General features: G+C 38.2%; 1 protein-coding gene across 3 annotated transcripts in view; it reads right to left on the bottom strand.

The window, feature by feature from the left end:
* Positions 1-13,265, bottom strand: part of ATP2B1 (ATPase plasma membrane Ca2+ transporting 1) — a 66,202-nt gene that overhangs the window by 51,003 nt on the left and 1,934 nt on the right. Inside the window, exon 1 of one of the 3 annotated variants that reach the window (XM_085305936.1) lies at positions 13,013-13,148. The exons of 1 other annotated variant lie outside the window; for it this stretch is intronic. The gene's annotated coding sequence lies outside the window, so the exon portion shown is untranslated. One more of the 3 variants, XM_085305935.1, reaches the window with a different exon arrangement.

Genomic DNA, 13,265 nt, shown 5'->3' with positions numbered 1-13,265 from the left:
TTGACTTGAAAACTAGGGTTCAAGGCAGGCATTATTAAGCTAAACTGTATGGCCTATATTATGCTAGTCAGGACATTCTGGTTTTCTTGTTGATTAACATGAATGTACAAAGTTGTAACTTAATAGCATTAAAACTGAAATGATTCAACATGACAGTCATATGCTAAATTCTGATCATACATGGAGGATATCCAACTCACAGGGTAAACTCTAGGACCTTAATCCACAGTAGTTTACCTAATAGGAAAAACTGGATGAACAGGGTATTTGGTAGGGTGAACACATTCACTTTCAGAGAAGATTTATTTAAAYTTCTCTGTGAAAGCTTAGGCAACTGCTCATTTTGACAAAGCCAAGTAGCCAATTTTAGGTGTAACAATGACTAAAGATATCTGAAGGTAGCCATGGGCATATGAAAACAGAACTCTTAACAGAAAGAATGTTTGTGTTTGACTGCATAGAATTTTTTAAATCAAATTTGCAGGATACCCTTATAGTTCTGAATTATTTTCCACAGTCATGAATTACACAACCAAACATCTGGACAAAAGAATCTGAGCTTTCCAGGAAGTACGCCTTAGAAGCATGAAAAACTAGAAAATATTTTCAAACTTAACAACAGGGAGCCAGACTCTTCACATCATAATGATCAGGGGTACCTGTTCAGAGAGATCTTGAATCAACAAATGCTAAATAGGCAAATTTGGTTTGTTATTCCCTTTATCCAGCTCCAGAACAACTAATGACCAGTAACAGGAAAGTTTATTTTCTCAGTCCAAAAAACTGTTAAGATCATTTGTCTGTTGCCAAAAGTGAAAAYGAACATAACAATAAATCATCTTCAAAAAGACTGGCACTCGTACTTAAAGATGCCTGTTAACTTTCCACAGTAACTGTTTTGATTATGGATAACATTTGAAYCATGACCTTGTTCAAGGTCTGAACTTCTTCCATTCTGGATCAGAATTTATGTATATATATAAAAAAATCTCTTCACAAAGGAAGAAACAGTCTTGGAAAAGCAAATAAAGAGTACAGGGCACTGTACTTCACAAGGCACAAATTGTCTCTCCTCTGATAAGACACTTTCAGGTGTCCTGTTTGTATACATATAGCATATGAACCCTATAAATAGGGCTCTGAGATATATGACTAGATATACAAGTATTTGATATCTCAATTTGGGTAGCACCATCCAATCAATGATACACAAACAATAGACCAGACTACAATTATGGAGGTATATACAACACCAGTGTTTACCATTATAGCAGGAGAGAGCATCTGAGGCACCTGATTAGCTTTTAGCAACTATGTGTTGACCCATTTTTCAGGAAAACCCCTCTTCCATCCAYGAAGCCATTTTTAAGTCCATTCTACATAGCCATATTTGCAAAAGGTGACAGTGAAGTATTTAATCTCTTGATAGTTATTTTTCCAAAGCCAGTAGAGGGAGTACAGGCATCATTTAACTTATCAGCTGTGGAAAAGATACCTTGTAAGAAAGCATTACAAGAGCTGTGCCTGCAAACGTAATGCAGTTACAGTTTAAAAGAAGCTAAGAACTTCCATAGATTTTCATACACAGGAATGCCGATGTCCAGCAGAAGCTGGTGTTTTGTTTCTAATCCCCCAATCAATCATCAAATCTCAAAGTCTTGCATACTGACAAYAACAGGATCAACTCTAGCAGTACTAGCAAGTACCATAAAATTGATGGCTACATATTTTTGACAAGTGAACCAACAGTTCAAGTTATTCAGCAGTTTTCATTCCTACAATTCTGCTGTTCCTGAATTTCAGAAAAGCTAAAGCCTTTTGACAATTCATTCTTTTAAAGAACTACTTATTTGAATTTCAGAAAATTATGGAACTACGCGTCCAGCCCAAGAAAACTCACTAGTAAAGAGCCAGAAAGGTTTGGTGTCACTTCAGAGTACAAAGTAACACAAAGCTAGTCTTTCTGCTAGAGTGCTCAAGAGCGAGTACCTAGCAGCAAACCTGGCTTCACGTGTCTTCTGAAGCAAGAGCTCTGCTGCTCTATTTGGAATTTCCATTGATCTGTCTGCTTTGGAGTTGGCAATTATGACCRAACAGTGTTGACATTGGCTGCCGTGGAAACAGTGGAGCTGGCTTTAAACAGACAGATTGATAGTTTTTTGCCATCTCAAGGAGGTAAATATGAAGCTCTTGGCCAAAATTAGACAAAATTTTCCGGGAAAAAGGTCTGCAAACAAACATTCCTTGCTTGTTTATAGAATATACTGCAAAATTTAAAACTCTCGCACTGCAGATCACTTGTTAAAAAGTCAATTATTTCCCAGATTGCTTTTAAAATGCTAAATTAAGACAAAAATGCTTAGAATTATCAAGAGCATTATCAAATTATTTTATGGGATATTAGGGTTTTTTAGACATTTAGGGGTTATTGCCAACTTCCACTATTTAAAAGTTTATACACTAAAAGCTCAGACAACAGTGATAAACTGTTTTCTGCTAAAGGCACAGTGTCCAGAAGCTTGGTGTCAAAACTTCCTCTGAAAGAGCAAAGCAGTGTTGTCTCCTCCCCCCAAAAAAGATAAATTTCAAGGGTTTTAGAACTTTACATGAATCAAGAGGATCTAGAGTTGATCCAGATGGGTTTAGTCATCAGATTTTGTTTATTACCTACCCAAGAAGCATGCACCTAATGTATGAAATTTACTAGTTTCAAGTTTTAAAAACAGAAGAACTACCCTTTGGCACATTAGATGGCTGCTTCTGTTCCCTCTTCCTACAGGAAAGCAGCGCTCACTTTGCATCCTCATTTTCCCCATTGCAGATTCATTAAACAAGTCAGTGAGCCAAGTTGCTTCCTGTTTCACAATTAAACATCATATTATGAATTTAAGTTTTTCCTTGAGCACGTGAGATCACCTCATAGTTTTGCTTTCCAAATTCTAGCACCACTCTAGCACCACTGCTTTTTCACCGAAGCACTTGCATCCTTCCTCAAGCCTGTACCCTGTAGCTCCCCAGCTTGCTCTATCTTGCTCCCAGGACTGCAGACAGATTGCACTGTAAACCTAGTGGAGACCAAGAGAGGCAGGAAAACTCTTGCCTCTTCTATCAGAAATAAAGTTATGCCCAAAGATCAGGATGTATTCCAACTACTCCAGTCACCCTGTTCATCCCCAAATTAAGGTCTCTTATGACAACAGCGGCATTTGTGCAAATCTGTTAAGAAGTCAGATCAGGAAGCTGATCCAGAGGAAAAGGCAATTTTCAGTCAGATTGGTTATCTGACCTGACTCACCACACTGATGCACCAACAACAGTGCCAGCTCAAAGACAGAGTCAAACTGTACAGTACTTATGTGAGCTGAGAGAATGTGAAACCATATCCCACAAAAAATTCTTTTCTGAAGAACTATGAAGTCACAACCAGGTGGTATAAGTGAGGCACATGCTATAAATTTGCATTCAACCAGTGAATTGCTATGGTATCACTACTCTAATTCATCTCTAAACTGTAGTCTCATTAAGCTCCCCGATTTGGTTTATCAATTTTTTTGCAAACTGGAAACAGCCATCTCTATCTCACTGAGAGCTGAATTTAGTTCACCTCATACTTGTGTATTAATCCTACAAGAATGGGACCTAATTAATAGCACATCCTTATATTTACATAATACTCTTAATATTTGAGGGACCACCAAAATAAGCTTCTATTCAGCAAGTAAGGGCATGATGATCCATTTATATGAACTTGGGGTGAGAGGGGGAGAAATGCATTCAAAAAATCGCTTGAAACATTACTATGTTTTGATTACCTCCTCCAAGATAGACTTCTAAAGCAAATTTTACAGAATTTTACACTTTAAAAATACTAACTCTATATTTAAGGATCTATTGAGTTGTTGCTGTTTTAAACAAAAACATAAGACCTTACACTTAGTACATGGCTGAACTGAATTACTGATTTCAGTGTTATCACTCCAYGAGAATTAGCACACAATTAGTAATAGACAGCTTGTAGAAACCAATGCTGAAGTTCTGCACTTCACCATCCCATTCTCCCTTTGTCAGCTGGAGATGCAATTTGAGGTTTATTTGAATTCCATAGTTCAAAAGTTTATTTTCTTATTGCTACAGGTAAATTCATCTAATCAAATAGTAACATCTACTGCTAAGCTAGGCACCTTACGCTCTTTTTTAAAAACAGCAGATGGATAAATTGGAATTTCTACCTTAAGATTCAATTTAGGTATCTAGGACATGACAGAAAATAGTTACATGAATCTCATCTTACATAGACTGATGTTTCTTCAATAACAAATGAGGCCTTAAATGACTAGCTTTAGTTTTTAAAATGGTTATCTTAAGTGGCAAGGATTGCACTACTAGAGTTAATAGCTCATCTGAATTAGCATATCAAGTAGATATATTACCATGYAAGAGCAGGCACATGCAAGAATAAGGACATGGCTTCACAATTAGTTTGGGACGATCTGAACCTCCACTACTGCCAGAATTTATAGTCCTGTGCCCTGTCTTGCACCTGCCCTAATGCTTACCTGACCATTCCCTGAACTAGGTCAGGGAACAGACGTAGTTGAGAAGTGGTGACAGAAACAATGTGTGTGGCTCCTTCTGAAGGTCGGGGGACACTGGGACTGCCTCTTCCTATGCTGCAATGCTTAATCAGCTCAAACCAACCAAGGAAGCTTCTGTGTGAAAGGCAGTAACAAAGCTCTGAACATCTGCTAGAACATAACTTATGCAAGTGGTTTTACAGAACTGCTGATGACAGTTGTAAAATATTAAACTGGAATATCAGACGATACACCTAGCTGCAGTTTTTGCTTACTATTTATCTAGTTCATGTGATAATCAGACTAATTCAGATCAGAAGCGATCTCTAAAGGTCAGCTAGTCCAACCTGCTGCTCATAAGAGGTCTAACTTCGAACTTAAAGTAGGTGCTCCAGGCTTCGTCCCGTTAAGTTTTGTAAATCAATGGGGATGGAGGCTCCTCCATCTCTATGGGCAACCTGGTTTCAGAGCTTAACCAACCATGTGGAAAATACCTCTTATCCAATTAGTATCTTCCTTGCAGCAACTTCTGAGCTTTGCCTCTTCTGCTGTTCACCACTGAAAAGTCTGGTTCCACCTTCTCTGTAAGTTTAAATACTGAAGTTATGGTCCTTTCCTTATCCATCTCTCTAGCAGGTTAAAAAACCCAACTCTCAACCTCCCTTCACCTACCATGCTCCTTACCACCTTATTGACCCTCTGCAGATCTCTTGTCAGGATCTTTTTTGTGCAGTGCAGACACATGCAGTTGCAGCCTGATGAGTGCAGAAGGGGATAGTCTCTTCCCTTAACCTGCTGCCTATGCTCTTGCTAATGCAACCCAATATTGGTCAGTCTTCATCAGTACAAGAGCACTCTGCCAACTCTTACTCAACTTAGCCAACAAGATCAGAGGCCTCTTCCACAGACCTTCTCCTTATGCTGCCAGTYCCTATACTATCACATGAGGTAATTATACCCAGAGCACAGGATTGCACTTTTTTTGCTGAACTTCAAAAGGTAGAAGAGCATTAAGCCAACAGGAGACGGTCTACTCCTCTGGCATCCCACTGCTTCACTGTACGAAGAAAAGCACTGGGCACAAGTAAGTCATGATGTGGCCTCAAYTTCCTTGTACTTTTTCATCCACGGGGATCCAAATTATCTAGCAGCCCTAATACCACAATCCAGAACTAGCCACATGTCACTATATTTCAAGATAGAGACTAAGACCACTGAAGCTGACTGCAGCTCTTACTTAAATAAGGTATTTCATGCATTGGTACAGAACTTCTGAACACATTGTCTGTGCAAATTACAACTTGCTTCCAACTATTCCAAGCAGTAGCAGCTAAGAAAAACTCTTTCAAGAGTGTTTGTAGTTAGTTATCTCAGTAATGCTCAGGAGAGACCTTTGGTAATGCTCATTGGCACAGATCCTTGCAACCAGCCTATTCCAACTAATTCATTTTGCTACACTGTCCAGTTTACAGCATTCTGCCCAAGATGAGTAAAATTTATTTTCTCCATATTCATTTCTTTAGCTTTAAATCTGGCACTAGAAGGAGAATGTGAAGCTTCAAGTCCATGCAGATGTTCAGCATTTCAGCTTTGGATTGACTAGCCCACATATTAAAATGGCACTACAATATCTTTCCAGAAAACTTGAAGTAGTCCCTTCAAACATTCATTTACTGTATTTTTCCACTTGGTAAACTTGTTTCCTGTGCTTTGAGGTAGCTGAAGTTAGTACTGCAGTTTCAGAATGTCAAACTTTGCATAAATCAGACAACCTTTTCTACGTGATTTTGTAAGGCGGTTCTGTCAAGCATTTAGCAATGCCAGTTCAACAAGAACAAAAAGGCCACATGTAAATTGCTCACTCAGAAGCCGATATTATTCTTATGATATACTACCACTTTGTATGCTGGTATTTCATTTTCTGAAATGCATGGTTATATTAAGACAGTTTCAAAAGGCTTTTTCAAAGACTATTTCCTGTAAACTGGTGTGCACTATGAGCAGCTGTCTGTCTTAAGGGTAGCTCCACTACTGGAGTGCCTCCATTAACAAAAACAGACTAACAAGCCAAAAACATTCAAAAAGCAAGAGACCATGCTTCTCACATCCTAGACAGATAATTTAGGGCTTTATTGCTGAATCATTTTCAACTCATTTTAGAAACAGCAAGATTGGTGAAACCAGAACAAAAAAAATCATATGCCTGTTAGAAACTGCCTTACTAGGCAAGCAGCTGCAGCTAGACAGCTTCAGTYTAGAAACAAGTCCCCGGATCTGCAGTCAGCACAGCTGAATCCACCTATTACCAATCACATTCAAATCAACCTTTGTAAAGACTGGAATAAGCTACATCACTATAAAACCCAAGCTTTCTGCAGAATGTGAAAATAGCTGCAACTGTTAACTACATCAATTTAAGAGTTCAAGAAGTAGGTGAACACAAGCTGAAGTGATTTATGCTGTTAATAAAGCAGAAAACAGGTGGAATCAAAGCAGGTGYTAATAGCAATAGAGCCCCTTCCCCAACTGTCAAACTCTTCAGCTTCACAAAAAGCTAGGTATATTCTAAAGCTGTGTAGCACAGATATTGCCAACCTGTTTAAATCATTTCATGTTTTACACTACCTCATCGAAATAAGGTTGCTAGACCTTGCTCAAATTTAAGTATAAAGTCTATGGAATACACTGCAAATCAATGAAGTATTGCACTAGGTTCATTCCTAAGTGAAGAAAGGAATTAGCAGACCGAAGCAACTTAATGACAGCAGTATCACCTAGATGGAAGTGACAAACTCCTGCTCAATATGCATATTAAGATTTTGCTTTAATCTCTGTTATATCTAAATAGCAATCAGAGATTCAAAATAGCACTCCTTCTCAGATAACTTCAGGACTAACCATACCTTTCAGCTTTTCTATCCATTTCTTGCTACAATCTCCTTTGCTTATCTCCCAAGCAAAGCCTCAAAAAGCAAGTCTGTACACACAATATGACAAGCAGTTTTTCATTTCCCTTACTCCAGTGTCAGAAACCACCAACACATACAGTAAATGGTYGTAATACTCTTAAAGATCTTTGCACTAGATAAAATATTAAAGGATAGATCCAAATCTTTTTTTCTGGAAAGCCATTAGTTCAAGGCTGACACTTGAACCATCTTCTCATCTACTGTCAGAATAACTTTCTTATTTATAAAAAGGCTAGTACTTTCAAGAAACTGTTTCATGTGACAACAGAACAAGGACTATTCCTGCACCATCTACCTGAACACCCATACTGTTTCCCTTGTGAGAATTTTGCCTCTCATTTTATCCTTTGGAGAACATGTTCAGTGCACTAGTCTTGTGCAAATGATCCGCTAGTCTAATGAGTCAGAGAAGCACAATTTCTTACAGGAGAAGTACTGAGCAGCTGAGAACAGGGTGGAAGCGAAAGCAACTATTAGACAACCTCAGACACCCCATGAAACTTTCCCCTCACAGCGACAAAAGTACAAAAGAAGTTGTCCCAACACTCTTAAGATTATGTTGATCCAGCATGCTGGTTTTGAAAGACCTTGCCACAAGTGTGCCATAACTTCAGAATAATAAAGCATTAATGCAAGATGTTTGCTTGCTTTTAACAGAAGCTACTAGCCAATCTTCTGTTTAAGACTCAAGATTCCTATTTTGTAGACATCTGCTATACAAAAATAAATTCTTTCCAAGCCTTATTTAGAAGCTTACAATGGCCACTGTCCTACCAATGTATGATATTCTAGAAGTCTCACAAAAAAAGTTTGCAATGTCTACAAGACTTCACTTCACTGCTACTGACTAAGCTCCTGTGTCAATTAAAAGCATAGTGATGTGGCACTCCTGAAAGAGCCATATGGACAACTAGACAGTTTGTCTAATAACAAGTGCAAAAGGATCTCTCTGCAGGAGCACATCTATAACATCCCAGGGAAAAGTACATTCAGTGACTTAACTGTTTCACAGAATTGTGACTAAAGATCACCTTGGCTTCAAAAAGTCTTAAAATGAATATCAAAATTGCAGTTTCAACAAAGACATAAAACAGTCTGAAAAGAACATACCACTGCCTCCTACACTAGCTAAGTCCAAAGAAGTTAAATAGCTACTTAAAGTAAGACTGTCTGAATCATCTTTTTTGCCTTGATATGAGGAAGTCTTACCATCATCTGTAAATAMAGTTTTCACTATCAACTGTTCAGAGTATGGTACATCTAAGGCCTCTTCTTCATAGAGTAGACACTGTACACCAAGTGGTCAGAACGAATAGTGTTGTATTCCCTACTGCCACCTTATCTTTCAGTGAATATAAGGGCACAAGTAAGGGTAGATTACAAGTGATAGGCTCTACAGAAGCATGTTTTAAGAACATGATGTTTCCTGAGCGTACTGAGAATTAAGGCCACATCTCACTTGTAATCAACATTGAAAAATTTAGATACACAGACCACTGAAGGGAGATCCTCTTACTCCTGTCTCATAGTTAGCCATATGTGGAAGGCCATGAAAGAACTCGCCCGGACCTCTCCTTCTCCAAGGCAGTACCTCAGAATAGCCAGCAGTAAGTCAACACTACTGCTGTAATACACTAGTTACTTTGAGTGGCAAAATGAGCCAAACTTAGTGGCTAGCAACAAATCCTGTCAGAAATATCCTGTCATCTTCAAAATTTATCTATGTACTCACAAACTGCATAGTATAGTTGCCACCAGCACTAAGCAAGAGAGTATACCTTCTTATACCCTCCATATTCCCCTGAGACAGGGTTTGGGATTTGTCTTGTAACATGTCATTACACCTTGCTCATTTTATTGGATCCAAAGAATTTGATTTATTTTCAGAATTATTTTTGGTCAAAAAAAAAAAAAAAAACACACAACACACACACACCTCCTACATTTTCTTTACATTTCTTCTCCCACTAGAGCTTCCAAATACCGACAGAGAAAGCCTCATGCCTATTTTGCAATTCACCAAAATTAAGCTAATAACACCTCCTGCTGGCATCTGTCATTTGGAATAAGATTTATAAAAATGGCAGCAGAAATCACTTTCATAATGTTTACTGGAATATGAACAGCTTGAGCAGGCAGATCCAAATTTACTGTTCATATTAAGTGAAACCTGTCATGAAAGCTAGAAACTCATTTTCATAAACCATACTTGAAAGCCTGATAACATAGGAATAAAATACAACCTGAACTCTTCCAYGTACTTGTGTTGAGACTATACTTGGTGCCAAAAGGAGCAACCGTTCCAAGATCAGTTATTCTAATTTCTTTTGCCTGATAATTCCACTGTACATGGTACCTCTCAGAAATTCCTCCAATCCATCCTCCATCCATACTGCTTATTAATAATGCTTCCATCTTCTGTACTTGCCCTGTTTCAGAGATACTGAATCCATTTTTGCTCTTCATATGTGAATGCAAATGCTTGCTTGGTTTTGTTTCCATAAACTCAGCTCCTTCCTTTTTATTTATTGTTTCACTATGCAATTAGTGAACATGATCTTTTCCAATATTTGAAGCCAAAGTTAGGGGAAAATCAACAATAGTGACAGCCATTTAAAAGCAAAGATGACTAAACATAAAAACAAGCCATTTCCAGGTATACAAATAACTAGTTATTAACACCTGTGGCAAATATCCATCCTCTACTTAAATCATAACAGGAATTCCACACCTTGAAAAGGAAAAAAAAAAAATCCTCACATATCATTTCATGTCTGCTCCTCTCCTTGCTCTTCAATCAGTTAACTTTGTAATGAGAAATAAGTGATGTCTTCAGGAGCAAATTCAAGACATCTGAGTACAGAAAACTACTGAGACTGTTGCACCCACTATAGCAGCTAGTAGGAACAGCTAATCCTAACTTTTTAAGGCACAATACTGCAACTCCAAGATTTTATCTATTTATAACTAAATACTCTACAAAGAAAGATCAGTATCTCCCGAATAGCAGATTTAACAAGTTTTTTTTTTAATATTATTATTCATTTTAAGACAAGGCAAGAATACTGAAGAGTTCAAATTGAAGAATATGATTAAACTTGTATTGCTCTTTTTGGAGAAAAGTAAATGTATATTTCTATAATAAGAAATCTGCCATAGATTCAAGTACTCTACAAGTTTCTTGTCAAGAGGCATTTATATTTATATGGCCTGAGCTAATCAAGGCTGAGCATTATTCTGCTTTAGAGTAATCTTTGGTAACTGAAAGCTGACTTCAACTCTGAGTAAAATATGCATCCTTGTTGCACTACTGTTATTTTCCTGTTAAAAAGGGGAAGAGGAGTTTTATACTAAAATAAACAGTTCAAACACTGAAAGACATCACTGAGGTCACATTTCAGTGGTAAAGAATGCTCAAGTGCCATTAATATTTAGTCTACCTTAATGGAAGAAATTTGAGTTAGAAGATACTTCAGGTTATCTTGTCCAGCCTTCTGTCAAGGGAAACTTGCTTGCTATGGCATGTTATTGACTGCTTTGCCGAGTCCATTTTGGCTTGATCAGATAATACAGGTCCCAGCTCTTTCTAAGATCTTAAATACTGGCAAATTTAAGTCTTCCAAAACATTACATGTTTTGTGGCGGCTTTAGTAGATCCGATTTCTATTCTATCTTATAACAACTTGCAGTTTTTCCATATTTCTCTTATTTTCTGAATAATCTTAAACAGTTTTAAAAAAAGCCTTAATTGCTAGATCTTCCTGACCATGAGCTATAACACATTTACAAGCTTCTCAGCTTCCTGTTAAGCTTCCACAACATGACTTAGAGRTTCTCAATTTTAATAGCCGAGAGAAGTTCTCTACACTCTAGTCCAGCGAAAGAATCACTTTCTAAATGATATTTTAACATTGAACATGAGTATTTGAATTACTAGAATCACTAACAGATTAGCTGGTTGAATGTTATACGAATGAAGATCCCTATATTAATAGCTGTATGTAATACAGCTTTGTAAGAAACTAAAATGCATCATCCAATACTAAAAACACTAGTCTGTTTTCTGCTTTAAGTTCCCAAAAACAACAGTGTCTACTTAATATGCAATAGTGAGTCACTGTATTTGTACATACACACATACAGCCACAACTCACTTTAGAATTAGCCTTGACTTATATCATTTTAATTACCCACATCGCAAGCATTTTTTTTTTAATAAACTAATGTTACAGTTCAGTACTGAGATAGCAATATTGATTGGGAAAGCCTTCAAGTGTTTATAAATAACACAGGATTCCTGCTTCTTGAGTCCAGATAACTTAGCCTAGGTGAAAGCTTTCAGTGACTGTAATGAATAAGAAGAGTAGCCATACCCTAAACAACCCAATAACACTGTTCCAGACCAGCCATTCACTTCTTTTTTTTAAAGCGTATGAGTATTTTTCAGACCAAATTCAGTGACCACTTTTTCCACTGACACTAAGAGAGTTTCCATTCATTATGCCATAAGTATTAAAGTTCCAGTACACTGGAAGCTGTTCCTGCCAGAAGAGTCAACGGTTTGAAGATATACAAGTTTACTCCTGCCATTGTGATATTTGGAACAAATTCTTGAAAAGCTCCAACAAACAGTCAAAGAGAAAGTCACACAGGCTACAGCTATAGTTACTGCCATGTACTAATTCACAGTAAGAGGAACCCAGGCGCTGGCAAGCCATCTAGTAAAAACCTTTATTATCTAGAAACGCTATTTCAATTCAAATTCAGTAGCACGAACAAGCATTTTTAAAGATGCAGCACCTTTTAGACAGGCTGTGGTCTTCCAGAGATATACCGTACTCTTCCCCCCCTAAAAAGCCAGCCAAGATTGTAAATTGCCAATGATGCAAGACACATTTTACAGGTACATTTAGCTTGGGACTTCATTTCAAGAAGGGACATGCTAAGGTATACGACTTGAATATTCACCTAGGTAGTCACCCTGTAACTCATCAGTAAGCCAGATACCAGTGTAAATACATTGTCAGAATGACAGCATGAAACAATGCATTAGGTATTTTCAGTTACTTTTAATCAGTATGTGATAAGAAAGTCCCACAAAATTAGGAATTTAAGACCAATGTATGCAACAGCTATTTAAGACTTTTGCACTTCTGTGATGGAGAGGTTATAATGGCAAGAAAAGAAGCCCCTGAAATTTTGTTACTGTGTACCTTTCTTCCCCCCCTCCTTTCTCATACAAGGGAGAAAAAATAAAAGCGAAACAAAAAAGAAACATTTAAATATTAGCAACAATTTTTGTTGAGCGTGGAACATCGACAGCACTACTTCGACTCCCACGGCAGCAGTGCAAATTAATCACCCATCAGGTCGAAAAATCCGGGATAGACTCACCCTCAACTCCCGATTTTCAAGAGCTTTTATAAATTCAGGCTTACATCCCTAGTCATTCCGATGATGGTCACTTACACTGCTCCAAGCCACGTAAAGCGAAATGCCTCCCACAGGGCGACGAGTCCAAGCCTTATCAGCTCGGCCTCCGCGGGACCTCCTTTCCTCCCCCAAATCCCGGACGCTTCCAGGCGGCTCTTGCCCACGGCGAAGGGCCGCGCTCCGCGGGCAGCCGTCGGCGCAGCCTCGCCGCTCCCGCCCCCCCCCAACCCAACCCCGCCGCCTCCCGCCCCAAAACACGCTCCAGCCCCCCGGAGCCCGGTGCCACTCA

This window comes from Rhea americana, unplaced genomic scaffold, assembly GCF_003343005.1.
Source record: "Rhea americana isolate MKP2758 unplaced genomic scaffold, rheAme1 scaffold_229, whole genome shotgun sequence".
In the NCBI taxonomy this organism is placed as follows: Eukaryota; Metazoa; Chordata; class Aves; order Rheiformes; family Rheidae; genus Rhea; species Rhea americana.
The sequence above is the reverse complement of the archived record's forward strand: the minus strand, read 5'-3'. Positions and strand labels throughout refer to the sequence as shown.